This window comes from Herpailurus yagouaroundi, unplaced genomic scaffold, assembly GCF_014898765.1.
Source record: "Herpailurus yagouaroundi ecotype Mexico unplaced genomic scaffold, PumYag 182, whole genome shotgun sequence".
In the NCBI taxonomy this organism is placed as follows: Eukaryota; Metazoa; Chordata; class Mammalia; order Carnivora; family Felidae; genus Herpailurus; species Herpailurus yagouaroundi.
Genome location: NW_024412413.1, coordinates 25,144,885 through 25,151,871, shown reverse-complemented (window position 1 = coordinate 25,151,871; position 6,987 = coordinate 25,144,885).

Sequence of the window (6,987 nt, the reverse complement as noted above, 5' to 3'; positions counted from 1 at the left end):
AAAGGAGAGAAAGAAGGCATTCCATACAGAGGGAGCAGCAGTTGCAGAGGTAAAATGCTATAGATAGTTGACTTCTTCATGAAATCTTTCTTTCAAAAACAACGCAAAGAGACATTGGGCTGCTTTTGACAGAGGGCAGCATCCTTTCCCTATTCCATCATGACAAAAACTGCTGTTAGTTCATGTTAAAATGGTAGTGATATTTGGCAAAAATCTACTATATTCTTCCTTAATGAGTTGTCAGAGATTCTGCCATGCCATTTGTCTTCTAAGCAACGTATTATGAAGGCTGTCAGTAAAGAGTAAAGATGAGGATAAACAATGTATTCAGCAGTCAGCAGGGGGCTGAGAATCTGTTCATTCAGAATCAGCAGGGGGCTGTGGGAAAATGTCTATTCTTTAAGCAAGCCTATGAAGGACTACCATTCAAAAGAGACGGTAGGTTTGTAAGAAGCTAAGAAAGTCTTCCTCTAATTTAAACTCCCAGGAGCTTTCTGTGGCCCTCTGCTTACAGATGGAGGATGAAATGAAGCATAGCAGACATTCTGATATAAGAGTGATCTTAATTTGACCACTCACCAAAACCTAATTCAGAGACTGACAGATGAATCTGATACTATACAGAAGGTTATGTGTACGGGTAATTAAGTTGACAGTCACATATGTCAAAATAATTCACACTCAGTCTGCAGTATAGGGATTTCACTGTCTTAGTGAGGCTATTAACTATGCGGGTAATTAAGAATTAAAATTGCTTGTTTGTTTTTCCTGAAGTTCTTACAGTTTGGGTTAGAAAAGCAAAGGAACAAAGTTTAGAAAATGACAGATTTGGGCTCTGAGACTTATTCCTTGTGGGACTTTGAATAGGTTGCTTAGCAACTCTAGCTAATAATACCTACTTCACAGACTCGCTGTAAGGATTAAATGAGATAATATATGTAAAGGGTTGGCATGTAAGTATTCAATAAAGTGCAGTCATAATGACGCTGCTGCTGGCTTAAATATTATTATTACATAGATTCAAGGACAGTCTAAACTTTTCTCTGAACACAGTATGTTCTGATAGGAAGAAGAAAATTTGTATTAAACATAACTATTGATAAATTAATTATATTATGAATAAAAATTATTATGCTGATAAGTTTTATCTTGTACTGTCACTAATATGATCTAACCTGTTATCTATAATCAAGCAGAAACAGAACCAGTTTTAGTTCCCCTTCTTAATTTATCACATTTCTAATTGTTCTACTACACTTTAAGAATGTAGGTGTAAGTATTAGCAGCATTGAAAATATCATTTTTCAGTTTATCATTTTATCTTTTTAAATTTTTTTTTCAACGTTTATTTATTTTTGGGACAGAGAGAGACAGAGCATGAACGGGGGAGGGGCAGAGAGAGAGGGAGACACAGAATCGGAAACAGGCTCCAGGCTCCGAGCCATCAGCCCAGAGCCTGATGCAGGGCTCGAACTCCCAGACCGCGAGATCGTGACCTGGCTGAAGTCGGATGCTTAACCGACTGCGCCACCCAGGTGCCCCAGTTTATCATTTTAAAACAATCATAGTTTAATGCTGAATGTTCTCAACATACATGGTAAACTGAAAGGTTTAACCTACTAGAAACTTATTGTTACTTAAACTGAAAAGTGATTCTGTCCTTTATTTGAGAGGATAAAGGGTTACTCTCCTGTGATTGAAACAATAGTTACCACCCAAGGGATATTATTTATTATAATGTTCATTTTCTCCCGTTATTAATTTAAACTATTAGAGAAAAACAGTAATGTATTGAAGCTGACAATGTCCTTAAAATGACCTATTTCAATCCTCAATTTGATGCAAAACTAAGCCTGGCATTTAACCAAATACTAAGTGTGATATTTTTAACATTTTTGTTTTCAGAATTGCAGCATCTATAAATAATATACCCTATAATTGCTAGAAGTAAATAATATAACTAATCTGGTATGAAATAAACCTGACTTCTAACTTGACTGGTTCTCACACCTAAGGATAAATATCAGCTATTTGGAACATTGTAAATAACATTCGGTGCTTCATTTCTACAGTTCTTTAAATAACAGCCCACATTATTTTGGTAATACATGGAAACATGGTCTAATGCCTGAAAAGTTACAAGTGGTACTCAAACTCCCTCATTTTAGGTGTTGGATAGATAGCACCGGATGCAGAATATTTGACTTTGGGAAATTTTACACGTTTCCTGGAATACAATTAATATTTTTCTCAAATACTTGTCTATATTGTCTTGTTGACAGTAACTACATTACATATTGGTCAACAAGATCAAATAATTTTTTAACAGGAGATACTCTTTCAGTCTGAGAATAACACAGAATGGGTTTTTCCTGCAAAAACAGTTGATGTCTATCTATAAAACTTGCAGTAATTATCACAAAAAACTGAAATAGACTTTTTAACCCTATACTTCAACAATTTTTCACCCATACACATTCAGTCATGCATGTAAAGCTGTCATTTCCAATCTAGACCTTTTCTGATTAGTCTTAGCTATTCTGAAGCAATGCAAATGAGAGTGATTATGTTATTGCTGTTGGGGCAATTAAATGCTCTATTTGTTTACTACTGAAAGCCCAACTGATCTGACACACAGTCAAGTTACAAATAGTTCTGTGTCTGATATTAATGAATGCCCATAATGCATTTTTCCAAAGTTATTTCTTCACAGTTAAAATGACAGAACTGTCTATGAAAATCCTTCCCCTCTAAATCAGTGGTTCTCGGGGCGCCTGGGTGGCGCAGTCGGTTAAGCGTCCGACTTCAGCCAGGTCACGATCTCGCGGTCCGTGAGTTCGAGCCCCGCATCCGGCTCTGGGCTGATGGCTCGGAGCCTGGAGCCTGTTTCCGATTCTGTGTCTCCCTCTCACTCTGCCCCTCCCCCGTTCATGCTCTGTCTCTCTCTGTCCCAAAAATAAATAAAAAACGTTGAAAAAAAATTAAAAAAAAAATAAATAAATCAGTGGTTCTCAACTAGGGGGAGCTTTGCCTTCCAGAAGACATTTGGAAATGTCCAAACACATTTTTGATTGTCACAACCAGGAGAAGAGGAACGATACTCTTATCTAATGGATAGAGGCCAGGGATGCTGCTAAACATCATACAATGTACAGGTCAGGACATCCTCCCACCCCCCACCCCCACCCCCGCTACCACCCCAATGAAGATATCTGATCCAAAATATCAATAGTTTAAAAGTTCTGGGGGTGGATGATGGCGATGGTGTACAACAATGTGAGTGCACTTAATGCCAATTAACTCTACACTTAAAAATAGTTAACATGGTAAATTTTATGTTTTGTATATTTTACCGCAGTTAAAAAAAAAATCAATAGTGCTGAGACTAAGAGCAAACAGGAGAAGGGATTTCTAGATGGAGAGAATATCAAGTGTAAGTACATGGAGTTGTAAAAAAAAAAGCGTGGCCTGTGATTCAAAGGCAAGTGTTGTGGTTTGTGGGACAGAATGGAAAGAGATGAAGTTGGAGAGAAACTTTGGAAAGGAGTTTGTTTTAGGCTGCTAGTAATCGGGAACCATCCAAGGTTGGCTAGCAAGAGAATAGTATGTCCAGACTTTCATTTTGTTTGGGAGGATGGAGCTTAGAGATACCTCTGGCAAAAGGTGGGTAACAGATAAAAAGGTAGAGTAGCAAGTTTTGTTTTTAAAAATTTGAGTCAGTGTAGGGGCACCTGGATGGCTCAGTCGATTAAGCATCTGACTCTTGGTTTCAGCTCAGGTCATGATCTCATGGTTAGTGAGTTCAAGCACTGTCATCGCAGAGCCTGCTGGGGATTCTCTCTCTCTCTCTCTCTCTCTCTCTCTCTCTCTCAAAATAAATAAATAAACCTAAAAAAATGAAAAAAGATGATTCAATGTAAACCTTCAGACTATGAGGAAAGGTGGGAGAGATTGTATGGAACAGGAGACTGTAGGAGAAATTCCATGAGATTTTGTTTTGTTTCCTCTGTGTTCTGGAAACACTGAAGTTTCCATTTGGACACATTAACTTGTTAATGCCTGTGTGTCCATTAGGAATTTTACTTGAAACTCACCACTGCCACCCCATGGAAGTATGGCAAAGAACAGCAGTATGTTTGAAGTCAATATTTAATGTTGATCATCTAGTTGAGGGCTCCCAGTTTTTTTACCCCCAAAGTCTTTTATTATCTACCTTTCACCACCCCATAACTTGATGCTATGATTTATGAAACTAAAAGACATCATTTACTGACCAATTGCTTTCCCATTTTTATAAATTAGATACATATATAAATGCCAATCAGAGCTTCTGATCCATGATAATCGACCAGTATTTAGAGTTGATTTCATTCTAATCAAAATCAAAGAAGCATGACATTTCAGTCTTATACAGTCTCCATTAGCTAAATGTACAATTGTTTGACTATACTTCATTAGTTGTTTTGTTTTTTGATAATAAAAATAGTTTGCAAAATCTCAATACTACCTACAAAGTGATCCAAGTCTCTAAAAACAAAACAAAACAAAACAAAACAAAACAAAACAAAACAAAACAAAAACAAAGTGATCCAAGTCTAGGGTTGTGTGTTTATAAACCACTGATCTAATCCACTGATTTTCATCAGGGGGTGACTGTGCCCCCGTGGAGGACTTTGGGCAATGTCTGGAGACAGTTTTGGTTGTCACAACTTGGGGGGGGGTGCAGAATTGCAACTGGCATCTAGTTGGTAGAGGCCAGGGATGCTGCTAAAATACATACATTCTACAATATAGGGACAGACCCCCAGCAAGAATTGTTTGGCCCAAAATGTCAATAGTACCAAGGTTGAAAACTCTGGTCTAGTTTAGTCCCTCTATTGTATACATTAAAAAAATGAGACCCAGAGTTGTTAAATTCTTCCTTTTATTTCAGAAACCTTACTTTTTTGAGGGAGAGAGAGAGAGAGAGGGAGAGAGAGAGAGAGAGAATAAACACATGTGGGGGAGGGGCAAAGAGAGAGGAGAGAGAGAATCTTAAGTAGCTTCCACGCTCAGTGCAGAGCCCTACAGGGGGCTCGATGTGACAACTTTGAGATCATGACCTGAGCCAAAATCGAGAGGCAGAGGCTCAAATGAATGAGCCACCCAGGCACCCCTTGTTTAATTTTTAATTAGACAATGCATTCAAGGATTCCAAAAATAGTACATATATAAAGGTATTTAGGACTTGAACAGACATTTCACCAAAGATATACTAGTGGCCAATAAGCACATGAAAAGATGCTTAACATCATTAGTCATTAGGAAAATGCAAATCAAAACCACAATAAGAAGGTTTTTAAAAATTATTATTAGGATTACTAGAAAGGCTATAGTATAACTTTTTAAAAATTGAAAATAACAGGTGTTGGTGAGAATGTGTAGAAGTTGGGACTCTTGTACATTGCTTATGGGAATGTAAAATGGTGCATTATTGGAAAATGTTGAGTAGTTCTTCAAAAAGTTAAGCATAGAATTACCATATGACCCAACAATTCTTCTTGTAGGCCGATATCCAAAAGAATTTAAATACAGGTTCTCAAACAAATACTTGTGCATGGATGTCCATAGCAGTATTACCCATAATAGCTAAAAAGTAGAAATAACTCAAATGTCCATCAACAGATGCACGGATAAGCAAAATGAGGTTATAGATACACAGTGGAATATTACTCAGCTATTAAAAATAATAAAGCAGTGCTATGTGCTACAATGTGCATACCTTGAAAATATTATAGGAAGTGAAAGAAGCCAGATACAAAAGGTTGCATACTGAATTATACCATTTACTTGTATAAGTTTATTTATTTTGAGAAAGAGCATGATTGGGGTAGAGGCAGAAAGAGAGGAAGAGAGAATCCCAAGCAGGCCCTTGTGCTGTCAGCAGGGAGCCTGACTCAGGGCTCAATGCAGAGCTTAAACTCATGAACCATGAGATCATGACCTGAGCCATATCAGCAGTCAGATGCCCAGCCAACTAAGCCATCCAGGTGCCCCTATGTGATTCCATTTATATGAAACATGGAAACTAGGTAAATCTAGAGAGACAGAAAGCAGATTGGTGGTTGCCAGTGCCTAGGGGGAGGGAGAAATAAGAGGTGACCACTTAATGGGTACAGGATTTTCTTTTGAGGTATTGAAAATGTTTTGGAACTAGATAGAGGTGGTGATTGCAACAACTTTGTGAATATACTAAATGCCACTGAACTGTATAATTTAAAATAGTAAATTTCATGTTATGTGAATATCAGCTTAATAAAAGGAAGTTAAATATATATATAGTGAATATATATATATATATATATATATATATATATATATATATATATAGTGAAAAGCTTATCTTTGTCTGTTTTCAGCCGAGTTCCTACCCATAGGTAACCAGTTTTCTTAGTATCTGAGGAATCTTCCAGTATATTGATGCACAAAGAAACAAATGGATAGATTATCTCCCTCTTTTCTTTCATACAGAGGTAGCACATTATATAAGTTATTCTATGCAGGATTTTCTCAGCAATTTACCTCTGACATGGACACTCTTGAACATCACAGGCCAGTTTATTTAGTGAAATGTTCCTAAAACTGGTTCCTCTGATATTTCCTGGTGATTAGATTCTGATTGTGTGTCTTTTGTAAGAATAGCACAAAAGTGCATCTTCTCATTGCATCTTATCAGGTGGCACACTATTTTGATTTGTCCCATGGCTAACAATGGTCATTTGATCATTGGATTAAAGTGGTACCTGAAAGGCTTTTACCATAAAAGCAATCAATCATAGAACATGTGCTATTAAATCTACTGTAAGTGTTTTCAAAAACATTTTCTGCTATCTTATATATTGACTTTTTTTATATAACATCATGTATATAAATAACTTTTATGTGTCAACTCAGATTTTCTCAGTGTTGTCTGTGTCTGGGGTCCTGTCTCTATAGTTACAGACTACT